Source organism: Callorhinus ursinus, unplaced genomic scaffold (genome assembly GCF_003265705.2).
Source record: "Callorhinus ursinus isolate GAN/ISIS: 27379988/994484 unplaced genomic scaffold, GSC_fseal_2.0 scaffold9, whole genome shotgun sequence".
In the NCBI taxonomy this organism is placed as follows: Eukaryota; Metazoa; Chordata; class Mammalia; order Carnivora; family Otariidae; genus Callorhinus; species Callorhinus ursinus.
In genome coordinates this window covers 31,530,648-31,548,074 of record NW_027397071.1, presented here as the reverse complement: position 1 = coordinate 31,548,074, position 17,427 = coordinate 31,530,648, and the positions used below count along the sequence as shown (strand labels likewise).

The 17,427-nt window shown below is 36.6% G+C and overlaps 1 pseudogene; it reads right to left on the bottom strand.

Moving 5' to 3' along the window:
* Positions 1-3,893: 3,893 nt before the first annotated feature.
* Positions 3,894-17,421, bottom strand: LOC141373424 (protein SET-like; annotated as a pseudogene).
* Positions 17,422-17,427: the final 6 nt, after the last annotated feature.

Sequence of the window (17,427 nt, the reverse complement as noted above, 5' to 3'; positions counted from 1 at the left end):
CCAATTCCATTCTCCAATCCAACACACTTCCCAAATGCAGGGACGAGGATGGGATATCAGGAAACCTCATTAAGAGAGATAAAGGAGAAAATGATTTTAAGTGGTATCAACATTTTCTAAAGCTCAAATTATGCCACTGCCCTAAAACTGACAAATTAAATAACCCAACAAATGGCCATGATGCAGGTCAAAGGGAACTGATGCTGTTCCCTTCATTGTGAGGGAGAGGACAGAAACAACCATGGTGATCTTATGTCACCATAATGCTGATGTCACTTCACCTTGGCTTTAAAATATATTTTAACATCTGATAAATAAAGCTAGCTCTCTCTTTCTGCTTTTTGTTTTCAGAATTTTGCTGGCTATTCTCTCTTTTTTGTGGTGGTGGATTGGGATTGGGATGGATGAAGGTAAAAAATAAAGCACTAGATTACAGGATGGCTATGGCATTTGAAAAGTATGGGAACAATGGTAATTATAAGAATTGTGCAGCTGCTGCAGGCTCTTGTCAACTCTTTTAGAAGCCTGAAGAAGAAAAAGACAAGCTCAGGTCATCCGACTATTAATTCATACATTAGTGACTTAATGGTATTGTTTAAGGTGATCCTTACCTTCTCCAAGCTCTATGAAAATTTTATGAGTATCAGTGCTATAATAAATATGGAATGCCCAGCCTTTCCAGGTCTCCAATGTCAACAGGGCCCTGATAGGAAAAGGATGGGATCCTAAAACTCATTGGCAAGTTTGAAACTTGCCTGAAACTAATACCACCAGAATACTCTGAATGGCAGAACAGACCCCTACCCCTTGTTAGAAGAGAGCAGTCTCCCTTTAGCTAAAAATCTCGCAAGACCCTCATCTGACACATGTGCCTCAAAGATAACGTGTGTCAGCATCAAGATCTACCTTCTCCTTGAACAGAAAAATGTTGTCTCTGCTTGAGGAGAAAATACAGTTGATCATGACTATTCATGAACTCCGTATTTGTGAATTTGCCTACTCACTAAAATTTATTTGTAACCCAAAATCAATACTCACAGCACTTTCATGGTCATTTGTCATCATGTGCATAGCTGCAAAAAAAATCTGAGCTGCTTGTTGCACACACCCAGCTGAAGTCAAACAAGACCATGTTTGTTTCAGTTCTCATACTGTAAACAAGTCCTTTCCCCAGTCTATTTAGTATCATGTTTTCCACATTTTTGTGTTTCTTGTTGGTGATTTTTTAGTTCTGGAAATGTTGCCTAGTGTTTCCAAGTGTAACAAAGCTATGATGCCTTACAGCCTTTATAGCGCTACTGGCTGTGAGTTCAATGATAATGAATCGATATTACATATTTTTTAAAGATTTTATTTATTTATTTGACAGAGAGAGAGAGAGAGAGAGAGAGAGCGCACAAGTAGGCAGAGAGGCAGGCAGAAGGAGAGGGAGAAGCAGGCTCCCCGCTGAGCAGAGCCTGACGCAGGGCTTGATCCCAGGACTCTGGGATCATGACCTGAGCCGAAGGCAGACGCTTAACCGACTGAGCCACCCAGGCACCACGATCAATATTACATATTAAATAAGGTGTTTTAAAACAGAAACATACATATAGCAATGTGTGTATTGATCAGTTGAGTAAAGTGTTCTGACTCCAGACTAGTAGAAATCTAACCATGTATTTATCCTACAAGTAATGGCTCAATGACTTGATAGAAAATAACTACCTCGGGACGCCTGGGTGGCTCAGTTGGTTAAGCGACTGCCTTCGGCTCAGGTCATGATCCTGGAGTCCCGGGATCAAGTCCTGCACCGGGCTCCCTGCTCGGCAGGGAGTCTGCTTCTCCCTCTGACCCTCCCCCCTCTCATGTACTCTCTCTCTCTCTCTCTCATTCTCTCAAATAAATAAATAAAATCTTTAAAAAAAAAAAGAAAATAACTACCTCAAATAACAAGAGTTGACTGCACCCTATACATGAAAGGAATTTCAGGTTTCAGCTAAGAAGTACTTGCAGGAACTAGAGGAATACCTTTGGGAGTAGACTGGTGGTAGTGAAGGTAAGGAAATATAAGACTGGATAGGGAAAATTTTATTGACATGGGGAACATCCTCCCGTACCTTGTGATTTGACATTCTGGCAAGGATGCCTGGAGCCAGTCCTAACATGGTTTCAGACAGCATTTGGAAGCTTTAACATGATGATGCCAACATAAATGAGGTGGGGATAATAGAAATGCTTTGGAACAGTATTAAAGACTCAGAAAGCTCCAGATGTTGAAATTTTGAATAGATATTTGATGTGAGACTGGAGAATCGACCACCCAGCTTTATTTCATGGAAGAACCCAGAGGACACATTCTTCATTAAGGCAATGAGGAATCTACAAATGAGAGAGCTCAACAGCTCAGGGCTGATGGTAGGACATACTGCCATGGAACAGACTGTCTTACTTATTACCAGAAAAGTTCTTTTCATGCAGACTTGTAGCATGTACAAAATTTGACCATATAACTGGCCATAAAGTATACACAAATTCAAAGAGTGAAATAATGCAAAGAATGTACTTTAACAACTATGCAACAGCTATTAGAAATTAATAGCAAAATCTAACTAGAAAATCTCTTAAAGTTTTAGGTTTTACATTTATATATATATATTTTCTATTTAGTTAATTTTTCTTTATTGTGTGACATATGGATCAAAACTTTTTAAATATGGATATCTAATTGTTGTGGAACCATTTGTTTAAAGACTATCTTTCTGCACTGAGTGTAACTTAACCTTATTAGATCTTTGTCAAGGATCAATTGAAAATATATGTATAGGTCTATTTCTAGATTCTCTATTCTGTTCCATTGATTTCTTGTCTATCTTTATGGCAACAGCACATTCTGTTGATTTACTGTACATATGCTTAATTTCATGTTTCAACTTTACTGGGCTAAGGGATACCCAGCTAGCTGCTGAAATAATTTCTGAGTGTGTTTGTGAGAGTGTTGCTAGAACAGCTTAGCATTTAATCAGTACACTGGGTTAAGAATACCTACCCTCACCAATGTGGGTGGGCATTATCCAATCTGTTAAGGCCCAGATAGAACAAAAAGGCAGAGGAAGGTTGAATTCTCTTTTCTTGAGCTGGGACATCCATTTTTTCCTGCCCCCAGATGACAAGAGTTCCCAATTCTGGGGCCTTTGTACTCCAGGACTTATATCAGCTGTGCTGCCCTCCTGCTCCTCCAGGCCTTTAGTCTCAAACTGGAGTTATACCATCAGCTCCCTTGGTTCTCATGTCATCACTCAGACTGAATTATACCACCATCTTTCCTTGTTCTCCAGCTTGCAAATAGTTAGACTTCTCAGCCTCCAGCACTGTGTGAACAAATTCCTATATTAAATCTCCTCTTATATTTATCTCTATTATGTCCCATTAGTTTTGTTTCTCTGGAGAACCCTAATACCCTATAATTTTATAATAAATCTTTAAGTCAGGTAGTGTAAGTTTCCCACTTGGTTCCTTTCCAAAGTTGTTTTAACTATTCTAAGTCTTTTGCAGTCCATATGAATTTCAGAATCAGCTTGCCAATTTTATAAGAAAAACCTGCTGTAATTTTGCTTGGGATTGTTTTGAATTGACAGATGAATGTTGGGGGAACTGACATCTTAAACAGAGTCTTCTGATCCATGAATATGGTGTTTCTCTCCATTTATTTAGTTCTTCTTTAATCTCTTGCAGCAATGTTTAATAGGTTTCAGTTTATAGGTCTTGCACATCTTTTGTCAGATTTATTCCTAAGCATTCCATATTTGTTAATGATATTTAAACTTTATTTTTAAAATTTCAATTTCTAATTGCTTATTACAAAAATATAAAAATACAATTGATTTTAAAATAATGACCCAGTATCAGGCAACCTTGCTAAACTCATTTATTAGTTCTAAAAGCTTTTTTATGAATTCCACATTTTCTACACAATCTTCTATAAATAAAATATTACTTCTTCCTTACCAATCTGGGTGGATTTTATTATTTTTCTTACCTAATTGCATTGGATAGCACCTCTAGTAAAATATTAAATAGAAGTGGTGAGAGCAGCCATACACATCATGTTTCTAACATCAGGAAAAAAACATTTTATCTTTCACCACTGAGAATATTAGCTGTAGGATTTTTGTAGAGGTCATTTATCTGTTTGAAGAAATTCCCTTGTCCTAGTTTGCCAAGAGGTTGTTTTTTCTTCCAAATTAGCAATGGAAGTTGGATTTTGTCAAATGATTTTCATCTACTGAGATGATTATATATATTTTTTAATTTTTTGCTCTGTTAATGTGAATTACATTGATTGATTTTCAAATGTTAAGACAACTTTACATTTTTAGGATAAGCTCTACTTGGGCATGATATACTATCCCTTCTATATATTGTTGGATTTGATTTGTTAAAATTTCACTTAGAACTTTTACATATACGTTCATGATTGATACTGTTCTGTAGTTTTCTTTTCTTGCAGTATCTTTGTGTGGTTTTGGTATCAGAGTGATGCTGGAGCCATAAAGTGAGTTGAGAAGTATTCCCACCTCTTCAGTTTTCTGCAGAACTGGTATTCTTTCTTTCTTAACTGTTCTGTAGAATTCAGCAGAACTTGGAATTTGTGACTCAGGGTTAGGGCAAAAATTCGTTAGATATGACACAAAAGCATGATCCAAAAAGAAAAAAAAAAAGATTGATAAGCTGGACTTCATTAAAATTAATAACTTTTCTTTGAAAGATACTGTTAATAAAATGAAAAGACAAACTACAAACTGAAAAAATATATTTGTAAAAACATATCTGATTAAAGAGTTGTATTCAAGATATATAAGGAATTCTCAAAAATGCAATAATAAAGAGAAAAAAACCAATTAACAGATACGTAAAAAGTGTGAACAGACATTTTGCCAAAAAGACACATGGATGACAAATAAGCACAGTAAGAGGTACTCAGTATCAGCAGTCATTAGGTAAATGTAAATTATAACCACAGTAAGATAATGTACTTTGTTAGAATGTCTGAAATTAAAAAATGATTTACTAAAGTGCTAATGTGGAGGAACTTAAACCTTTGTACAAGGCTGTTGGGAATGTAAAATGGTAGGATATCTTAAGGTAACAATTTGGCAGTTTCTTTAAAAGTTAAACATGTATGTCCCATATAATCCAGTCATTCTACTCCTATGTATTTACCCAAGATAAATGAAAGTATATGTCCATATGAAGACCTGTAAGCAAATATTCATAGTAGCCTTATTGAATTAGTCAAAAATTGGAAACAACCTAAAGATTGATCAATAGGTATAAACACAGCCATAAATAGAACACTACTCAGCAATAAAAATCAACTGTTGATACATGAAACAACATGGATTAATCTAAAAATTATGACACTAAGTGAAAGAATTCAGGCCAAAAAAGTGTACATATTGCATGAGAACATTATATAAAATTTTATACCATGCAAATTAATCTATAATGACAGAAAGCAAATAAGTCATTGCCTGGAGATAGATGGGCAAGGAGAGGTATGAAGATTACAAAGGGGCATGGTGAAACTTTTGAAGATGATGGATATGTTCAATACCATTATTGTGGCGATGGCCTCATGGGTGCTTACGTGTATATATTATTTTTAAAAAACTTTTTGTACATTTAAATATGTGCAGTTTATTATATGTCAATTTTTCTTCAGTAAAGGTGATAAAAATTTAAATACATTAAAAATATCATAAAGAAAATAAAAACTCAAACCATGAATGGAGAGAAGATAATTTGCCACAGTACAGATTACAAAGGATTGGGATTCAGTAAATCCCCTAAAAATCAATCAGAAAATAGGTAACAACTCAATAGAAAAGCAGGTTAAAGTAATGAATAGAAATTTCACAGATGAGGATGCCTAAGTGGCTCTCAAACATATGAAATTATATTCAATTTCTTCAGTATGGAAATTAAAAGCACTTTCCAGATTGGTTAAAATGGAAAAGTTAGGGCGCGCCTGGGTGGCTCAGATGGTTAAGCATCTGCCTTCAGCTCAGGTCATGATCCCAGGGTACTGGGATCGAGTCCCGCATCGGGCTCCCTGCTAGGTGGGGAGCCTGCTTCTCCCTCTGCCTCTGCCTCTCTCTGACTTTCATGAATAAATAAATAAAACATTAAAAAAATGGAAAAGTTAGACAAAATTAAGTGTATGTGAGGATGTAGAAAAATAGAAATTGGATATAAATTGGTATAGCCACTTTTGAAAACAGTTTGCTATATCCAGGAAAATTGAACACACTTAAATTCTACCAACCCATAATTCCACTATTAGATATATGCCTAAATAAATTGTTGAATGTGTGTTTATAAGCAAGAATACTTATTGCAACATTGTTTAAAAAATTATATAAACAGTCTCAATATCCATTAACAGTATAAAGGGTATATAACTTATGGCATATTCATACAACAGTATACTCATATTATAAACATGTAAAATGAATGAACTATAGTATATATACAACCACATGATTATAACTTAAAAACAATGTTGAGTGAAAGAAGCAAGTTACAGAATTCTTACAAATTCTTAGAAATTTCAAAAGCAGGTAAAACTGAAGAGTGTTTTTTAAGAGCTATATGCTTAGGTAGCAAAATAAAAACAAAAAGTCCCACAATAAATATTAAGGAAAGCAAGAGAATGATTAATTCAGGGTACGGTTTATCTTTGGATAGGGGCAATGAATGAGGTCTCAGATGCTATCTGAGGATGCATCTGAGATATAGTAATATTCTGTTTCTGGCCTCGATACGGATACATGGATTTTGGGTTTATTACTACCACTGAATTTGTAAATTTATATTTTGCACAGTCTTTGTTAGGTATGCTCTATTTCACATTTTTTGGAATGTTTAATAGGAAGTATGATAGACAGGGTAGGAAACTGGTTACAAGGTTAATGCAGTTATTTACACAAAAGAATTCTAAAGACTTGGAGCTCTGTATTATCTGTAAGTCAGGGTAGTTAACTTGAATAATTATTTGTAATTAAATGAGTTAGTTTTCCACCTCCAACTCTTTTCTTACTGATTCCTATAATGTACACATATATAAGTAGATAGCAGAGAATGAATATACTAGATAAGTTTTCAGTACCAATTCCAGAAATCCAGTGCTATCCCAAGTATTCTTAAGGGTTACCTGCCCAACCTTGTGTTGGGACTGTTAATTTGGCTTTGAATGAAACACAATAGGGTAGTGGTTCTCAAACTTAAGTGATCACACTTAAATATAAGGATTACACACACATGTAAGGGTCATACTTTAAGAAGCCAATTAATTAGAACTTATACAAAAAAATTCTGATGTAACACACTGGAATGGGACCCAGGAAATTGCATTTTAAAAACAAGCACTCCCCAATCATATTCATGCAGATGGTCTAGACTAGAGGAAATGCTGGTTTTACTGATTAAAAGTTCTGGAATGAGACTGATCTGGGTTCAAATGAAGTGTATCTAGTTCTTTATTTCCTAGGGGTAAAATCCTGGGCCAGTTATTTTACCTCTTTATGATTCATGATCATCTTGTGAAATGGGACTGTAATAGTTCCCACTTTATAGGACTGCTATATGAGTTACATGAAGTGATATATTTAAAAGGTTTCGTGCAGAGCCTGGTACATAGAAAACTTTTATTTACAATTACAACTCTTGGTAGTAGTGCTGGTGGTGGTGATTCTGTAGTCAATCCAGCTTCTTAACTCCCTACAAAAAGTTGATTCAAATCCCTATTACGTGCATTTTATTTTAGAGATATATATATTTATTTGAGAAAGACAGAGAGTGAGAGAGAGAGAGCAGGGGGAGTGAGAGGGAGAGAGAACCTCAAGCAGACTCTCCACTGAGTGTAGGGCATGACACGGGCTCAATCCCACAACCCTGAGGTCATGACCTGGGCTGAAATCAAGAGTAGGATGCTCAACCAACTGAGCCACCCAGGCAGCCCTACATGCATTTTAGTATCCAGTCCTCCTTATGATTTTATACACATTTCTGATGGGCTTATATTTTCATGGACCCCTCTGGCCCTGATTTTCTGCTTCTGAGAAATTTTTGTTCCTTGTTCTATATTACCCATGGCTATTTACTTGTCATAATTTTAAGGAAAAGGCAAAAATGGTCTTTTATACTTCATTTCCTTCAGAGCAACAGAAATATAAAGCTGTTGCATGTAGCAAATATGTAGTTGAAGACCTGGGAGCTACCTTAAGTGCTATGTAGGACACAACTTGGAATCACATGTTAGATCTTCTAGCTGCCATTGTCTGCACCACTCCATGTAAAAACCCCAGACTCCTGACATCTTGCTAATTGTTCCCTTCCCATCTCTCTTCCTCATTCCCTACGTCCTGGATTACTCTGGAATTTTGAATTCTCCCTTAATTAGACTGAGCAATTCAGCTCTCTCTAGCCACTCCTAAACTTGCAGTTACTCATAAAAAAAACTCAGTACCTTTTATGTAGCAAGATTCATAAGCTTCCTAGAGAATAATTATGGTTATAAGTAGTATATAATATAAACCAAGACATTTGGAAATGAATATTGAGAAAAAAGTACTTGCCAGATTGAAAAGAAACAAAGAAATTGAAAAATCACCTTAAATATTTTCTACCATGGTTCTGCTACATTCCACACATATTCAAATAACCCCTTCAACTTCCAGATCACAAAAACTAAAAATTCATATTTAACTTCATTCTCTTTAATTGGATACTCAATAGTTATTTAACCAGAATAATTTAGAAGAAAACCGAAATGCCTTTTCCTTCTTTATCCTATTTCTAGGATATCAGTGTTTCCAAATAATGACTTTTTGTGTAAAGAATTTCTAACACACCTGTCTGAAGTGTAGAGAACTTCTTGAGAATCTAGAGTTTGGGTTTCAGTCCTGGTTTTGCCTCAGACAATTTAGCAAATCACTTAACCTAACTCTCTGTTTACTCTATTTTTAAAATAGGGTGAGGTGTATTGTTTTTTATTGCTGCTGAAACAAATTACCACTAACTTGGTGGTTTTTAAAATTATTATCTTTACACTTCAGTACATCAGAAATCAGACCTGGATCTCATTGGGTTAAAAATCAAGGTGTCAGCACTCTTGTGTTCCTTTCTGGAGACCCTCGGAGAGAATCTGTTTCTTTGTTCTTTCTAGCTTCTAGAGGCTGACCACATTGCTTGGCTCATGGCTCCCTTCCTCCATCTTTAATGTCAGCAATGATGTAGAGATCTCACGTCACATCACTCTGAACTCTTTGTTTCCCTCTTCCACTTTTGAGGACCCTTGTGACTACATTGGGCCCATAAGGATAGGGCAGGATAATCTCCCTATTTTAATGTCAGCTAACTAGCAACTTTAATTCCATCTGCAATTTTAATTTCCCTTTATCAATCGAGGTAACATATTCACAGATTCTGGTAATCAAGACTTGGACATCTTTGGGAGGGCATTATTCTGCCTACCACATCAGGTAACAGAATATTTCTCATATATTTAACCAAAAACCTCTATGATTTTAGATAAAGTCCATCATATTTTGGGTGGGGGGGGGAAGTAGTCCTTTACAGTACCACTGAGAAATACTTGTGTTTACTAACACCACTAAATAAATCATCTGTAATGGACATTGTTGTTTTACTGAATGCTCAACTTCTAGTCCATCCTTTTGGTAGTGGGAAGTTTCTGCTTCCCCACTGATGAGTCCCAGGACTGCCTTATCCTGGGTAAGAAGCAAAAACTTAACCCAAGATAGGCCAACTGAATTCTCTCATTAGAAACTGAATTGTGGGAAAAGAACAAGACTGAAGACAATATGTATTTTGTTGTTGTTCTACTGGCAATTACAGGGAAGATGTCAATCAGCAACGACTATTTCAACTCTTTGGAGCTGCCTGGCTCCTGAGGATGCCAAGCCTGATTCTTCAGCTTTCTTTTCCTTCCTACAAGCAGCTGTATATTCTTCCAATCTTTTGCTCATATTAGTTAACTTCTAACATGCAGTCAATCAAATTGATACTCTCTCATTCTTTTTGACCTCTGTGACATTTCCTGTTTCTCTCTGAGCTTGTCTGACCACTCCAGGCTCCTACCGCACCAGGCTCCTTTTAGAACTCCCCTCTTTTCTGTTACATAATTGTCCATTCTTAGATGTTTTTTTATTCTTTACATTTTCAATGAGATTTCATTCAGAGCTATGGCTTTGACTCTTAACTCAAATTCAGTATGACCCAAGTCATATGCCTCTCATTAATTTAAAAACTAGTTTATCTTCTTCATTTCTGACTTCTGTTATCCAGTCACCCAGGATGGAAAATTGATTAGGAGCAGTCTTTCTGATTTTCACCGTATTGGGTATCTGTTGCTTTTACCTGCCCTGTATGAGAAAACTGCACTTCTCTCATTCCATGTCAGTCATGGTACCCTGCCACCCCCCTTCACAGAAATGGTCATGTGGTTATACAGAACCAATAAGTATAATTATTTACAGTATAATATTTATTATAATTATACTGTTACATATATAAAGATTTTATTAATTTTAGAGAGACAGAGACAGAGAACGAGCTGGGGGGGGGGTAGAGGAAGAAGCAGAGAAAGATTCTCAAGCAGACTCCACACTAAGCATGGAGTCCAGTGTGGGGCTTGATCCCACAACCCTGAGATCATGATCTGAGCTGAAATTAAGAGTTGGACGCTTAACAGACTGAGCCACCAGGCGCCCCACTGTTTTAGTAGTATAATTATATGTAATATATAACATAATTATAATATTTATAATATATGATACTGGGAAAGAGAACTCATTGTTCCTTAAGTTGCTAAGCTGGAAGGATATAAATCTGTCACATAGAGAGAGCCTGTTTGGCTCATCATAGGAGAGAGTTTTATTTTAAAAGTGTCGCCTTCAACTGCAAGGATGTCCACTAAACATCACAATTAGACATACCAAAGGAGAAGCCATGTTGTCAGAATGTCCACTTAACCCACCCAAACATCTCAAACCCACCCTTTGCTGACCCTTGATAACCCCATTTTTTAAAGTTTCTTTTCTTTCTTTTAAACAAGAGAAAGTAGACAGCCACATATTGGTAAAAGTTAACTGCACAAATTCACATATAGACACCGTGTAATCTCTGAGCCCAATACACAGAGAGGAGGAAAAAAGCTAGAATTCTACGTACTACTACACAGGGGCCTCGCACCCTCCAGCTTCCAGCAGAGCTAAGGGAGCAGGAGGTTTTTCTTTTTTCCGCAGAGCACAGTGGTGTTGATTCCATAGTTTTTGTTGAGACAGGAATAGAAATGAATTTGGAACAGAAAGGGGTAGAGATTCGTTTCCCACTATTCCCCCCAAAAAACTGAGAATCATAGTATAAAGGGAGAGAGAAGAGACTTCAAAAAACAGGGTGAATGAGCACAAGAGGGGGGGAAAAAAAGACTGCACCTTGCTCCCAGGGATTGGAGAAAATTCAAAGAGGAGGGCTGGAATCCATCAGTGTTCCGTTGGTCATCTTCTCCTTCATCCTCCTCCCCGCTCCCCTAATCATCATCTTCATCTTCCTCCCCTTCCTCCTCTCATTCTTCATCAGTATCTTCCAATCCTTCTTCTTCTTCATCATCAGCGTCTTCTTTCCTTCCCCGTCTTCAAGGAACCAAGCTGGACTGTAACGGATCTGGCCAAACACCATCTTTGACGACCTCTCCTAAGTCACCCGCACCTGTCTCAGAGTGGCCAGCGAACCAGGCGAAGCTCTCCGGTTCCTCACGCTGTCTCTCTGCTGGTTTTAGTCTGCATTTGACTTGAACATTTTGTCAACTCCTTTCCAGATTTTCATTTGATTTCAGTGGACTTTGAAGATGGATCAACCACTCTCATTCAGATGAAATTCTTTGGTGAGAACTTCATTTTCAAAGAAGGGTTTTCATCAAAATAAAAATCTATTCTGTAACCTGATTTAATACCCCAAGCAGTGCAGACACTTGTGGATGGTTGACAAATGTTACCGAAAAATTTGGGATTTTGGAAATTAATTCCAACCTCTTCTGAAAAAATGGTTGGTGGAGTTTGTTATATTTCTTTTCTACTTTCAAAATCTCCTCAGTGGCTTTTTCCTTCAGTCTGTTTATTTCATTTTGTACTTCCATCAATATGTTCAACTGCTTCTTGCTGTTCTTTTTCTCCCTATGGCAAGTGCTGAGAGGTCAACGTCTCCTCCGGCTTGGGGGCAGGAGGCAGTCTCCATTTCTTCCTTTGAGGCAGGAGGGAAGACTGGCATTTGGGGGCCATGCTGTGAGGAACGCCACAAAACCAGGAGAGACGCACATCTGGAAGAAGCTCTGATTACTCCAAAGTTATCTTATTTTCCGTAATTATTTACATGTTCATCTTGCCTTATACAAATACTTTATTTTGTTAATCTTTATACCCTCCTCATGCTTTGCATATAGTAGGAACTCACTGAAGGATTATTGTTGAAACACAAATACAAGAAAACAATGAATGTTATTGCAGGGTGGGCACAGGGTTACAGTGACTTTATTATATGACAAAAGTTATCCTAGTACTTTTCACAGATGATTTAATTTAATCCATGTAACTTCACACTTTGGGAAACAAAGACCAAGGGAAATTAGAAATTTATGTGAAAGTCACAGATGGTGACTGTAACAGAACATGAATTCAGATTTTCCTAAATACAAAACTCAAACCCTTTCTACTTCATCACACACCACTCTGGTTTGTTACTGTCAATACTATGAATAGAGTTTTATTTCAGTGGGCCAGATTCACCTTAGTCAAAAATGGGCTTAAATTGTAAAAATTGTGATTTCATAAAGAAACACGTTTTGTAAATTTGGGTGTTATTTTTGGTCTATAGGTATAGTTCAAAAATGCATAGCACAAAACTGAAATAGCAGAAATTTAGGCATAGTTTTGCTAAAACACACTAGTAAAACCAGAATATCCAAAACAAACATACCTTTTCTGAGATAGTGTATTACATATTAAGAAAGGAAAAAAAGTTAGTTTTGTTCTCCCCTCCATGTTTTTTTTCTTAAAACACTTTGTATTCTAGTCCTTACATAAGAGATAAGTTACAATTCTACTGTTATTAGCTCATTTTTGTTGACTTTGAGCAGGTTACTTAACCACAGTCAACTATTTTAATCTCATCTGTAAAGAAATACCCAAAAAGATGAATATTGAACTTTAGATAATAAATTTGTCATCGAAAAAAAGGGATTAGAATTCTGCTCAAGAACAAAACTTTGTACTTTACTACAAGATTTGAACAATTACCATATTTGTAACTTACTAACTATAAAATTACTTCCTCATTTCAAAGGTATTATTTTGCCCTTTGCCTGATGATATTTAATGTGGGATCATTTGGTTTAGGACATACAACACTGTACAATAATGAAATATCAGACTATGTGGATTACTAGTCATCATTCAAAATAATTATCTTATAATGGTTAAATAAATTTTCACTTGCATTTATTCGATGTAAAATACAATATAAAAACAAATGACCTGGTCATATTCTCCAACAACGATCAACTTCAGCTTATCGGTCCTGGTGATTATAAAGGAAAAACAAATTATTTCTGACATACATTATTTTTGAGAGTGTTTTGCTTTAAAAAGTTTTGGAAATCAAGTTGATAATATAAAACTACAAAATAAATAGAAATAACAGTTTACTAATTTTTTGCCATTTTCTCATTCCTGAGTGAAGAGATACCTCTAGGAAGAAAAGGGCCAAGACTCTTAGTTCTTAGGCCTTATTTTTCTCATCTGTAAATTGGAGATAATAAAATCTAATCTTAATGAGAATTGAGATTACATTTGCCTCGCAGAAAAGGGCATAAAATCTAGTGTTCTGCCACTTACCATTTGAGTGATCTCAGCCAAGTTACTTTACTTCTTTGAACTTTTGTTTTACTCATTGTAAAATGGGGCTAATATGTCTAGCTTAGGTAGGTTTGTTGTGGGGATCAGATTAAAAAAAACAACATGTGAAGAAGAGATGAGGAAAAAAAGGAAAGATCTGTGATGTTTTGAAGTGGCTTTTGGTCAAAAGGAATAAGTTTCAACCCAAAATGAAGAAATACGTTCTTTTAATTGCATATCCAACTACCTGAACAAAATTAATTCCTTTAAAAAAAAAAAGGGAAAATGTTTGATTACAAAGTACTAGAAAATGTAAGATTAATTATTTCCAAAGTGAAATATAATTTTCCCTGCTACATAGTGCTGCAGATTCTTAGATAAAATATTATATGGAAAAGGACTCAAAGTCTTTTCTCTGTATGACCCCTTCTGTGTCTGCTTTCCTATGGAAATAAGTTATAGTTCTACCTTTGTACTTGTCTAGTTTATAGCAAAAGTCATTTGTGGCAAAGAATAGCAATTGCCCCATGTTACTGCTAATCATTTCAAGAATAACTGAACAGTTAATGACATTTCTGCCCCTTCTGGAATGTAAAAAAAAATTCTTGAAACATAGTTTTCATGTGCTACATAAACAGTGGTTTCCTATAGAGAACTCTTCTCTAATAATGAAAAGACAACTTGTATATAATTACAACTAAAAGACTGTGAATGTTAACTAACTGAAAATTATGAAACTATACTCTTAAAGTATAATCTTCCTTGAATCAGAGAAGCAGTGTAAGCTAATATAACAAATAAGGAAAAAAGAATAAGAAGATATTTCTAATTGTTGATTTTTTAATAATTAATTTAATTTAACCAACGATAAAGTTAAATTGAGAAAGGGAGAAATTTTGTAAAGCTGAATATTTTACTAATTTTCCAGAATGTACTTATGATGTATGTAATTCTGTAACAGTTGTCAATGGTCTCCTCTGCAAATTAATGACTTACTCAGCTGCCCTCTTATTAGAGGCCTAGAACTCAAACTCATGTTAAGAAAAGGGACTAATTATGTCTATAACCACTTTTATTATTAAAGTTGGTCTCTAAAAAGGCACACATTTAAAAACTCACCCCGGGGCCCCTGGGTGGCTCAGTTGGTTAAGCGACTGCCTTCGGCTCAGGTCATGATCCCGGAGTCCCGGGATCGAGTCCCACATCGGGCTCCCTGCTCAGTAAGGGAGCCTGCTTCTCCCTCTGACCCTCCCCCCTCTCATGTACTCTCTCTCTCTCTCATTCTCTCTGTCTCAAATAAATAAAAAAATAAAATCTTTAAAAAAAAAAAAAATAAAAAAATAAAAAAAATAAAAACTCACCCCAATGAGGACAGTATGAATATTCCAGGATTCTAGAAAGATTCTCTCCAGAATAAAGTATATCAAAAAGTTGTCTTTAATTTGGTATATATGTAGCTTAATGCTATTTATTGAATCTTCCATGTATGTAGGGCAAATGTCACATCCACAACGCAAAACTAATGTGATTGGAAAGATGTGACATTGTTGCAACATTGTGACATGCTGACACAGAACCTATCTAGCCCAAACCCTTTTTTCTGTTATTTTCATATTAGTTGGATTTAATAGAAACCCTCAAAACAATACAGTAGTTCCTCCCCACTCATCTGTGGGAGATATATTCCTAGAACCCCAGTAGATGCCTAAAACCACAGATAGTACCAAATCTCGTATGTACAATGTTTTTTCTTATGCATGCACACATACCTATGATATAGTTTAATTTATAAATTAGGCACAGCAAGAGATTGATGATAACTAATAATAAAATAGAATAATTTTAACAATATATTGTAATAAAGTTATGTGAACGTGGTCTCTCTCTGATCTTATTGTTCTATACTCACCCTTCCTGTGATGATGTAAGATGATAAAATGCCTTCATGATGAGATGAAGTAAAGTGAAGGATGTATATGACCTTCTGACAGGTCAGAAGGAGAATCATCTGCTTCCTGACGGTGGATAACTGAAACTGTGGAGAGCAAAACTGGATAAGGGGGGACTACAGCATAATGAAATTCCCCAAAAAGGAAACTGTATCTCTTAATCTCTTATATCTCAAATCAAAGGATTTCAAATGACAAAGCAATTTACCGCAACATCCACAGGTTTCTCATCAACATTATAGACAAAAGGATGGACTTTGGAGCCCAGCCACCTAGGTTCACATCCTTCTTCCACCAGATGATAGCTGTGTAACCGAGGGTAAATTGCTTAACTTCTCTGTTCCTCAGTTTGCACACTAAATAATGCTGGTAAAGCTACATTATCTCAAGGGTTTTGAGGATCAATTTTTAATATTTTTACAGTACTTGGAATACAGTATATATAATATAAATATTTGTTACATTAACAGAATTGATAATAAATAGAGTTTACTGAGGAACTTCTTCAGTTAGCACTCCATTTTTGTCAGTAATGAAAAATATTGTTTTACAAATTCTGAAAAATTTCATTAGCTTACTTGCAAGTCAGCAGGTGTCATTAAACCCTACTGTGCCAGGTCTGGTGCCTTGGGGACACAAAGTAAGTTTATGTGGTCTCGTCCTCAGGAAGTAACAGGATTTCTGCATTAGGTTTGGAACAGATACAAAGTTCAAAGGAACATGCAACAAAAACACTGCCACATAAATCACCCGATAAATAAAGCTATTTGAAAATTCAAGCGCTCTAAGTATATTAATAAGTGCTCTATGTATATTAATAAAACGCAATTATCAATTGGGAATGCATTTATTTTAACATCTACACAGAAAGCTGCTAAATACAATGCCTCGCATTAATAGACATGGTGCAGAAATATTTTCCTTATCTCCACCTGGGATGTCCGACAAAAACTTGAGTGACCCCACAAAATCGCGGCGAATGAAAACCGCACTGGAAACATCAAAGGGCTTGCGACTGATGCCTGAGAACCGGGAAGACAACGTGGTCTCGGGCTCAATGAATACCTGAATCTTCGAAGTAAAGGGAGGCTCCGAGCCACAATCGAGATTAAGGACAAGGTTGTTTCCGTGGCGCATGCTGAGCAGTCTGCCCCCGCCAGAAGCAAGAACTAGGGGGGTTTCCCTCGAATGTGATCTCTCGTGCGGTTCTCCCCGGCCTGTCTGGAGAAGGCAGCCTTTGAATGAGGAGCCGACAGGATACGGTGCACAAAGAAAGCACCCGAGGCCCTACAGGGCTTCCCGCGGCCCCGCTCCAGGACATGGGGGACTCCAGGCTGAAAGACGACGGGTTCTTCGAAGCTAACGGTTCTCACGTCGCCTCCCATATCTCAGGGATGAGCATTCGAGCTCAATCCCTGGCGACAACACTCCAGCTCAGCGGGCCGCGGAGGTGTCTGTCAGGGTTACCCCATCAGCCGACCCCGATCAGGCCCCCTCACCCAGCCGCCCTCGTCCAGGACGATACG